This window comes from Octodon degus, unplaced genomic scaffold, assembly GCF_000260255.1.
Source record: "Octodon degus isolate 3935 unplaced genomic scaffold, OctDeg1.0 scaffold00024, whole genome shotgun sequence".
Taxonomy (NCBI): Eukaryota; Metazoa; Chordata; class Mammalia; order Rodentia; family Octodontidae; genus Octodon; species Octodon degus.
The window spans coordinates 7,779,228-7,790,354 of record NW_004524600.1 but is presented as its reverse complement, the minus strand read 5'-3'; the positions used below and the strand labels follow the sequence as shown (position 1 = coordinate 7,790,354).

General features: G+C 40.5%; 1 pseudogene; it reads left to right on the top strand.

Moving 5' to 3' along the window:
• Positions 1-4,866: 4,866 nt before the first annotated feature.
• LOC111816000 lies at positions 4,867-4,987 on the top strand (annotated as a pseudogene).
• Positions 4,988-11,127: the final 6,140 nt, after the last annotated feature.

Genomic DNA, 11,127 nt, shown 5'->3' with positions numbered 1-11,127 from the left:
ATGTTCCTTGAGCATTTCTTCATTTTCTGACCCCCTCCCTCCAAAGGATGTGGGTCTAGATCTGGATTTTGCCATTTATCCAAGGAGCACTGGTTCGCTTTTGTGGAGAATAATATTTAGAGTTCAAGCCTGAGTGCTGAGCATTGGTCAGCTAAGTTCTGCATGTCACCGACTGAAGGTCAACTCTCAACTATCTACTTTAGCAAGAGTGAATTCGTAGGTGTTCTAATTCCCATTCAACTCATCATTCCTTTCTCCCTGTCCATAATTATAGCATCTTGCTCCAACACTGAACAACCTATTTTCTCAATCTTTATTTATTCGCTTGGCCAGGTGCCCTGGGTATAATCTATGTTCTAGTTGCCCCCTTCCCCACCTGGGCACCCTCCTCTGCTTCCTTAGCTTTGGGTACCCCAGGCAGGGGACTCCCTTCCCACAGGGACACCCACCTAATCTCATGTAGTCTCCAGCACCTACACCAGCTGCCACTCTCTCAGGCAGATACCTTGCTGGGCCAGTCTTGCCTTGCCCTATCTTTTAAAATCTCACTCATGAACAATCTTGGACCAGAGTGTTTAAATAGACATGAAGAAGAAGCATAGGTGTGTCATTTTAAGAATAATTTGCGGTATATCAATTTAAATTTATTTTTGCTTATTTTTCTCTTCTTTTGGTTGTGTGAACATATAAACTTCAATTAGCTACAGCTATAAATAAACACTGATTTAAAAAGAAACAAAAAACTGATTTTTTTCAATTGACTGACATATAAGTTAATTTTTGCATTGTTCTAGATTTGGGGACCATTCAAAATAGTAGTATTACTAAAAATTGTAGGCTCCCCAAAGAATCTTGAATGTCATCTTTATGTACCATGGTGGGTTTTTCAAATCTTGCTTCCTAAGGTCTCTATCCGAAACATTTGAGTTTTCCCATGGAAGTAACTTCATCTCCCTCACACTCCTTTGTTCCTATAATTTCTCAGGCTCCATTCCTTTCAATACTAATGCTACTTATTAGTACCATCCCCAACTTGTTTTTCAGGATTCTGCTTTTGGGTCCCACTCCATAAATATTCTCATGAAGCCATGAATTTCACAAATAACAGTTACAATATTTATGAAGTGTCTGAGAAATATAGGTTATTCAATTTCATGGGAAAACCTGAAATTCATTGTTTACAGGTGAGAGTGACAATCTATGACATATTGGTTGCCTTGTTGTTCTTTACAGAAAGGCTAATTAGCTCAAGCCAGGATAAGCATAGGATCCCCGGACACAAGGACATCTGGCGTCTCTAAGTGGTGTGAGCATCTCAGAGGGCCGTTCCCAACATAGTGTCTTCATTGTGTTCCAGGGAGAAGAAAAATAATTTCCATGAAAGGCTATTAAGTGATTTGAATCTTTGCCAAAACCAAGAAAAACTGGAATGGAATTGTTCCTACCAGTCTCCAGTAACTGAATGTTCTGCTCAAAGGATTTGGTATTCACTTGAGTCACGGAGCTGGTCCTTCATGATCTCTTACGTTTATGGGTCTCATGGCCAGTTGCTGATGCGGAAGGAAAACTGACAGTATTTTTCCATGTTGGGAATATTTTTCTCTGCAGGAAAACACCAAATGGGGCAGAGCCACAAATGTTTACATAATCATTTGCTACTAAATTTTCCTCAAATAGGAAGTGGTCAGAAAAAGAATGACGGAGGTGAAAATAACTAGAGTGTATAAAAGCTGAGGACAGCCCCACACGAACATGAGGGATGAGGGAGAGAACAGCAGTGCATTGATCAGCTGGCTCCAGGAGACAGAGACAATTTTGAGCAGAGTTAATGTGGTTGTATGGGATGGCCCGAGAGAATTAAAAAGCACTGGGCAATAGAAGACTTTCAACTGAATCTTATACTTTGGAAATATTGGTCTAGATCAGCAGTAACTTTGTATAAGTGAGAGGAAGCAGTGCCTATTTCCATGTTTGGAGTGAAGAAAGAAGAATGGAAAGAGGGGAGCCAGTGAGAGACGTGGCCTAATAACAGAAAGGCCTCTGTGAGGTGAGGGAGATGGCCGACTCTCAGGGAATGCTGAGGGTGATTCCGTGGCATGATGTGAGGACAGCCACCAGGCCTTGAGTTAAAATTATGATGCTTTCTTTAAAGTGGTCTCTTCACCTCAGATAGAGCTCAGTTAAATTCAATTACTTTAACTCTCCTTGAGGACCAGCTCCCTATGGGATGGTTTAAATGACCACTTAATGTTTCCAAGGTGTCCTTCGAGAAGAGACTGGTGCATTTTCATGCTCTCTTTCTACTTGCTTCTTTGGTGAACTTTTCCTTTTTCTCTGACAAGTATGTAGCATTTCTACAGTAACAAAGTAGATGACAACTTTCTCTTGAAATGACTTAACGCTTCTAATAGGATTTAGCTCCCTGTGTTTTTAGGAGTCCACACACTTCATCTAAATCTTCTTAGATTTCCCTTTTAGGCTGTGGCTGCTGTTGTACCAGAAAAGGATATGACCTCTGTCTGCAGGAAAGGAGCGGCGAGACAGTCCAAACTTCTGTTATACAAGAAGTCTCCTAAAATGTATTGATCTTCTATTCCAGAACACCATCAGTCTTCAGTGAAGATTTTTAGTTTATTTATTGAGGAATACTATCTTTGAGTTGTACCTAAGGTATAGTTAGGAACTTTTCACACACATACACTCTAGATGGATAGATGGACGGATGGATGGATGGATAGATAGGTAGATAAACTAGGCTTTAGAGATAATCCCTGGCTTTCTGTACAAGACTATTTCTTTTCTTCTTCTTTTTTAAAAAATGTATTTGGTACAGGGTCTCACTTGGAAGCTCAGACTCCTAGTGATCCTCCTGTTTTCAGCCTCTCCAGTGCTGGGATTACAGGTGTGCACCACCACGCCTGGCCAGCTCAGTGTGCTCGGAGGCGGGGCTAGCATGGCATATGGTGCTGAGGATCAAAACTCAGTCCCTGCACTTGCCTAAGCAGGTACTTAGTCTGCTGAGCTATCTCTTTGGCTGTAAGACTGTTATCTAAAAGGTAAAATTGTTTCATCCTTCCACCTGGCCTTCAGATACAGCGATGTACCTCCAGGGAATGATTTAAGTTCTTTAAGTTCTTTAATTCTTTTTTTTTCATTTGTGAATGAGCTGACATAGATCAACAACTACCTTCTCAAAAGATTTACAGCTCTTTCATGATTTTTATCTTTTTCAAGTGTCTTATTTATGAGATCTATCCATATTTGTTTATAAACAGATCCTCTGCTTTCGTTTTCTTTATTTGTTTATCTTTTTTGTGGCCTGCTCAGCCCACCCTGGGGCATGGCTGGGGCAGCATGTGGTGCCAGGGATAGAACCGTGGTCCCCGTGGGCCTGCCTAAGCTTGCCTAAGCAGGTGCTTTATACCACTGAACTATCTTACTGGCCCATGCCTTTCATTTTCTAATTAATTTATAAAATAATTAGACCTGAAACAATAAACTGGTATAGAAAGTCTATCCATCTTTCTGCACACACAGATTGCGAAGAGTCCGGCTCTACCAGCTGCCTGCCAGGTGGTGGCCCCGTGCGGCTGTTCACGATGCTGCTCAACTGAACCTAAAAAGCTGTAACGTCAGCACTATTGGGAATGCGATGGGGAAGAGCTGGGTGTGACCTTTATGGAGAGAGTGTCACACGGTCTTCCAGCAAGCACACGGTAGGAAATGACATCTGCTTGTTACTTATTATGCACGAGACATTCTCACCGCGTGAAGACATTTCCAACTCACAAAAAACATTATAGGATATGTTTTCTCCATTTTAGTGAGACTCAGAGAAATTAAGCAACTTGCCCAAGGTCGAGAAACTGACAAACACATGGCTGATCCACGATTACAACTAAGATAACTTTAGTTTTATTTATTTATTTATTTATTTATTTATTTATTTATTTATTTATTTTTGATTTTTTTCATGTCACTTGTTTATAGTATGAGATCATGTCATCCAGAGTAGTGAAAGTGACTGTTGGGGCCTGAGACAGGCCTTCAAGTGCAGGCGTTGGTGGCATGTGCAGAGTGACCCACTGATGTCCTGGGCTGCTCAGTGCCAGCCCTCATCTGCTCCATGTCTGGCTGTCAGAAGACCCCACTCCTATCTGACCCAGGAAGTAATCCAACAGTGGGGCAAACTCAGGGCCTCACTCAGTCTGGAAAGCTAACTGCCTCTTGGGCCAGTGTCCGAAGGAAAACTCTTTCCCTTGATCCTGCTTCTGTACATTAAGCACCCCAGGTCAGTAGTCCCTCCTCTCCTGGATGATGACCTCTACCCTGCTGCTCTGGGCAAGAGGTGGGGTCGGCACAGGCTCAGGTTCTGGTGGCAAAGTTCCAACAGCATCCTCATCTTTACTTTCTTCTGTCCCATCTTCTTTTGATGTTTTCATAAGTTGTACTTAGTTCTAAAAGCTGTTTCAAATGGTCAAAAACTGAAAGCTTTCACTCTAAAATCAGAAACAAGACAAGGATGTCAACTATCAATACTTCTATTAATTAGCTAGAGCAATCAGACAAGATAAAGAGACAAAGGGATATAGATAGAAAAGGAAGAAGTTAAATTATCATTATTTACAGATGACATGTTAAAAGATCCCAAAGTATCCACCAAACAACTTCCATATTTAATAGTCAAATTCAGTAGCATAGCTGGATACAAAAATCAATGCTCAAAAATCAAGAGCATCCTTGTACACGAACAGCAAACTCACTGAGAGAGAAATTAAGGAAAACACATCTTTTACAACATTAAAAAAACACTTAAGAATCAGCCTAACAAAGGAGGTAAAAGATCTCTACATTGAAAGCTATGGTAGCTTTGCGCAGTGGCAGTATGTAGCCAATGAGGTTTATCCGAGGCGCAATTATTGCTAATTGAAAGCTATGGTACTCTGAAAAAGGAAATCAAAGAGGATATTAGAAAATGGAAAGCTATCCCTTGTTCTTAGGTAAGAGGAACCAATATAATGAAAATGGCCATATTCCCAAAATTGTTATACAGATTTAATGAAATTTTGATCAAAATACCAATAGCATACCTCACAGAATTGGAGCAAACAATCCTAGAATTCATTTGGAACCAGAAGAAACCTAGAATAGCAAAAGAAATTCTGAGCAACAAAAGCAAGGTAGGGGGCATCATAATCCTTTACTACAAAACTACTGTGATAAAAACAGCATAGTACTAGCAAAAATAATACTAAAGGATTAATGAAACAGATTAGACGATGCAGAACCAACTTCAGATGTATTTAGTCACCTTATCTTTGACAAAAGGGCTAAACATATTTTTTTTTTTTGCTTAGATGAGTATCTTGAAATTTATTTTTATTTATTTCTTTATTTTTTTATTTATTTGGTACAGGGTCTTGCTACACAGCTCAGACTCATAGTGATCCTCCTGTCTCAGCCTCCCCAGCTGGGATTATAGGGGTGTGCCCCCAAGCCCAGTTTCAGTGGCTGGCACAGTGCTCTTTGGGTTCCTGGGCTGGCACGACATGCAGTGCCATAGATCAAACTTGGGACTTTGCGCTTGCCAGGCAGGTGCTTAGACTGCAGAGCTATCTTCCCAGCCTAAATATCTTCACTTAAAGAGAAATAGCCTCTTTAATAAATGATATTGGGAAAACTGGCTTTCTACATGCCAAAATTAAAACTAGACTTACCTCTCACTGTGCACTAAACTAAAATAAAAATGGATCAAAAATCTAAATATTAGAACAGAAACTCTGAATCTGATGGAAGTTAGATTACATAGAGCTCTCTTTTTTTATGAATTTAGGACAGAGTCTACAGGGTGTACAGGATCTCACTACATAGATCAGACTCATAGTGCTTCTCCTGTTTTCAGCCTCCCAAACACTGGGATTACAGGCGCACGCCACCACATCCAGTCTCAATAGCTGTCTCAGTGTGGCCCGGGGGCAGGGCTGGTATAGTGCACTAGAAATCGAACCCCAATCCCTCCATTTGCCTAAGCAGGTGCTTTAATCCACTGAGCTATCTGGCCAGCCCTCAATGTATAACTCTTGAAGATATAAGTGTAGGCAAAGACTTTATGAACAGAACACAGATTGCATAGGAACTATTACAAAGAGTTGACAACTGGAATCTCATCATGTTAAAAACTTTTCCACAGCAAAACAAAACAAAACAAGAACCCACAAAAGAGTGAAGGCAACTGACAGAGTGGGAAAAAAAAATTACCAACTGTGCTTCAGAGGACTAATAGCCAGGAAAAGGGAGATAGCTCAGAGAAATAAGTGCTTGCCTGGCAAGCACAAAGTCTTTAGTTCAATCCCTGGTACCACAAAAAAAGACTAATATCCAAAATATATAAATAATTAAAAGAATCAGACACCCCCAAATCTAAAAATTTAATCCAAAAATGAGCATCTCAGATGAGTAGAAACATCTGAGATGAAGAAATACATATGACAAATACATGAGAAAATGTCCAACATCACTGGTCCTTTGGGAAATGCATATTAAAACAGCACTGAGATTTCATCTATTCCAGAAAAAAAATAGTCATCATCAAGAAATTAATCAATAACAAATGTTGGTGGGACTGTGGGGGAAAAAAGAATCCTTATTCACCATTACTGGGAGTGTAGATTGGTGCAATCACTGTAGAAATCGGTGTGAAGATTCCTCAGAAGAGTAAACCTAGACATTTCATGGGACCCAGCTCTTCCTCTTCTTGGCATCTTCTTGAAAGAGTTAAAGACAGCATGCCACAGCAAGACGCACACCCATGTGCATGGCAGTGTGATTTATAATAGCCAAATTTTGCAAGCAGCCCAAATACCGATAAATGCATGAGTGGATAAAGAAGTGCTTTTTCTGTTTCGTACATGGAGCACCACTCTGCCATTAAGAAGGATAAACTTGAGGTGCTTCTAGGTGAATGGACAGACCTTGAGACACACATTGGACATACATGTTTAACTATCACATTGTTTCTCTGGTATGAGAAACTGAAAGGGTAAATAAGAACCAAAATGTATCATAGATATTGGGAAGTAGAAGAAAATATTCAAATGGGAAGGGGAGCTTCCTTCCCTTCCCATTTGAATATTGGAGCAGGGAAGGGAAAAGGAAGGATAAAACATAAAAAAAAATAAATAAAAAGTTAGAAATTTGCAAATAGTAAGGCAAGCAGGATGAAAGCAAGGGAAGAAGGTTAGGGGGAGAAAAAGAAGAACCAATATATGCTATGAACAGGTACAAATTACCCATGATGAGTGTAGTCTTATGTGTACCTGAACTTTACCAATAAAATCAATTTTTAGAAGTTCATGAAATAAGAATGAGGGTTGTACTCTTCTCAAGCAGAAACAAAATACTCTGAAGCAACACTCCCTCCTTGTTTTTTTTTTTTTTTTTTGCATTTTAAGGAAGGGTCTATAGGATGTTCAGGGTCTCACTAATAGATCAGACTCATAACAATCTGCCTGTTTGCAGCCTCTCAAGAGCTGGGATTACAGGCATATGCCACCACACTTAGTCTCAATCCTCATCTCAGCATGCCCAGGGGTGGGACTGGCATGGCAGGCCCACAGATCCTGGCACTTTAATCTGCAGAGCTATTTGGCTAGCCCATGAATTTCCAGTTTAAAACTAAAGATTCTCTGAATATTCATATACAATGTGTGTGTGTGTGTGTGTGTGTGTGTGTGTGTGTGTGTGCGCGCGCACGCGCAAGCACTGGGAAGTGAACCCAGAGCCTTGTACATGCTAGGCATGTGACACACAACTGAGCTACCTGCACAGCCTTCTGAGGTAGAATATCACTCAGCTAGTCAGCTGGGCTTAACTGTCCAGTTTTCCTGTCTCAGCCTCCCAAAAGCCTGGCATTACAGGCATGTGTTACTGTGCTTAGCTAGCTGTCTATTTCTGCAATATGTCCTTCTCTTGGATACATACTTAAGACTGCAATGACTGTGTAAATAGGAAACACATGCATATTTACATATCATTATTATAATTATGTGGATTGGTTGACTGCTGGACCATAAGGCTTCTTTATTCAGTTTGGGTTCACATGCCAGTTTCTAAAGTGGTTGTACTGAGACAAAGGATAAGTGCCTCACTCCAGTTTTCCCCCCATTTTTCCAGCTGTGGGGGCGAGTGGTTCAGTCAGTGGTTGTCACACCCTCCCCTTGTTTCTTTTTGACGCTACGTTTATGATGGAGGAGGATGGAAGAGGCACCTTGGCATGGCTAAGATGAGGGAAGGAGGGATGGTTCTGTTGTCCACATGTCCAGCTCCCACAGGTAGCCCTGCAGCGGATTTCCTGGTTGCAACCCTGCCCCCTCACTGAACTCCTGCCTGAAAGCTGGGTCTGTCCTGGGCCCCTGCACCAATCACAGGCCTGCATTTAGACCAGTCACAGGCCTGTAGCTGCTATATAAGTTTTTTATTTCTCCAGTTTGTCTAGGGAGTATGCTCCAGTGTGTGCACATCCCCTGTGCTACATCACAGGCCTTGTAAAAATGAAGACAACTTACTTCGGTGCTCCTGTAAACCTACTTGGGATGTACTTCTCCAGTAGTGTGGGTTGCATAAGTCATGTAAATCCACTCTTACCCAAGTTGTAGGAAGGATTGGTTCCTTCCTACAGCAGTAAAGTTTTGGAGCTGTAAGCACTGAGGAGCTCCAGAGACACACAGCCGACGAGGATCAGCAACAGAGAGCAGCACTTGGCAGAACTGGCCTATTGTGCCTGGCATGGGATGGTGCCCAGCAGCAGCGGCAGCAGCAGCAGCAGCAGCAGCAGCAGCAGCAATGACCAACATTGACATTCAGTATTGTTACATGTCGCTCACGACATCGAGACTGCTAGCCAGGCTGAACATTGCCCACATGATTTCTGAGTCAAGAACCTCAGCTTGACTGACAGAAGTACCAATTCCCAGGACAGACTTCATCTAGATGCTGAACAAGTGATGTCATAACATGATTGCTATTTAGATGTTAGACCCTCAAGTTATCTGTTTAAGAGAGAAAGGAAAATAGTATGTCATCTCTTTGTGCTATGAGCAAGCAAGGGGACAGGTGGATAAGTGGACTGGTCCTGATTTCTGTATTTATTTATTTATTTATTTATTTATTTATTTATTTTTATTGAGAAAGAAATATCAATGAGGGTTTCAAACAGGTTAGTAGGACAGTTACAATAATTAATACATTACATATTGTTGTCTTCATAGTAGCTACTTATAGTACAAGATGCAGACATGATATCTTGTCTAAACACTATTAGTACCAATCTTTCTTCTCACTGAACTAAGAGAAAGTAGCTGTATATCTATCCTAACATATATATATATTTTTTTCACTACAAAATGGTCCATTTATATCCGCCTTTTTTGTTTAGTTTTGTCAGAGACGGGTATTCCATTGCCTTTCAAATATTGCAAGTGCGTTCACTCAGCCAATTCACACCTGCACAGCTATTTCCTTCCAGAGTGACAGTTAAACTAGATTGGATTATCAGCCACATGCCAGACTTTCAAAAATCTGCCTTATTTCAGTGGAAAGCCTTAGTTCTGGGGTCTGAGTTATTGGGCTCTTGTTCTTTTATAAAATATCCTTCCTAAAAACACAGTGATCCTTTTCTGTAATTAGTACTCCTCCCCCCACACATACCACCAATGCATCTATCCTTCAGGTCATCCTTAACCTTCAGAAAGAGTTCAAGTGTTAATCTCTTTCAGGACTGTGATATAAAGTTGAGATTAAAGTAAATAAATGGAAAGAAACATCAACCCAACCCAATCTGCTAACCACAACCAGGGCCTCAGCTGATTCTCGAGAATGGACATTGGCTTTTTTAAGTGTCTTGTAAGCAGGAGAGAAATGTTATTTCAAGCGCAGTAGTAGTTCCCTTGCTTCCCTGTGTAGGGAAACTACAGTCTAATGTTCCATTTTTCTTTTTTCTCTCTCTTTTTATTTTTCTTCTTCAAATGAGTCACTGTTTTTTTTTAAGCAAAATGCAATTTAATGGAACTACGGAACATGCAAATGCAAATAAAAGCTGTAACTTCTGAAATTGGAGGTTGGAGACAACAGAAAGTGACTTATTCAATATGCTGTTCAAATAATTCTTGAGTTTTGCTACTTCACTGAAATTGTTTCTTCTTGTGACTATATTTATTTCTCCTTCAATAGAAAAGACTTTCTGTAACCCATTCTGTAACTTTCTGAGAGAAGGAAGAGGTGAGGTGACATAGCTCCTACCACATGGCAGCAAATGAGAACCAAAGAAATAGACAGCCAATAGAAGTCATTCCCTGTGGGGCCCTGCCCTAGAAATCATGGGAGCAGGCTCAGTCAGCTTTCAGTGCCTTACCTTTTCCTCAATTGAAAAGTTTTCTGTTGTTTCAAAGTCTCAGTCAAGTTTGTTTGTTTGTTTGTTTGCTTTTTCTTAGTACCAGGGATTGAACTCAGGACCCTCCGCTTGCCAGGCAAGAAGTTATTCTACTGAGCTAACTCTCCAGCCCCTCAATTAAGTGTTAATTAAAACTTAGGTTAAAAAAAGATGTGATAGTTTTATACAATGGAGTATTACTCAGCTATAAAGAATGATAAACTCAAAGCCTTCATATTTAAGTGGATGCCACCTGAAGATATACTTATAAGTGAAATAAAGCAGACCCACATGTGTGAATATCATATAGTCTCCCTAGTAAAAGAACTTAAAAGAAGAATTACAAACAGAAAGGTATAGCACAATTAAAAGGAAAGTGAGAACTTGAGGATTGGACAATGAGGACAGGGCAAGGTGAAAATCTAGGAAACATGACAGAGGCAAAGCCATACATTTATACACACAAGATGGGTAAGGCAATGACCCTGAGAAACATCAGCAGGTTTTTGAAACTAGCAGTTAATTGGTAGGATTCTCACCCTGACTGTATATGCTGATACCTGTGAACCAAGCAACTGCCCTGAAGACAGCAATGTGTAATAGAAGGGTCACGCTTGGAATTCCTGTTATTCTGGTCTTCTAAATAAGTATTTCTTGTCATGACATGCCAATTATTAGCATACTGTCTCTCAAGTAAAAGT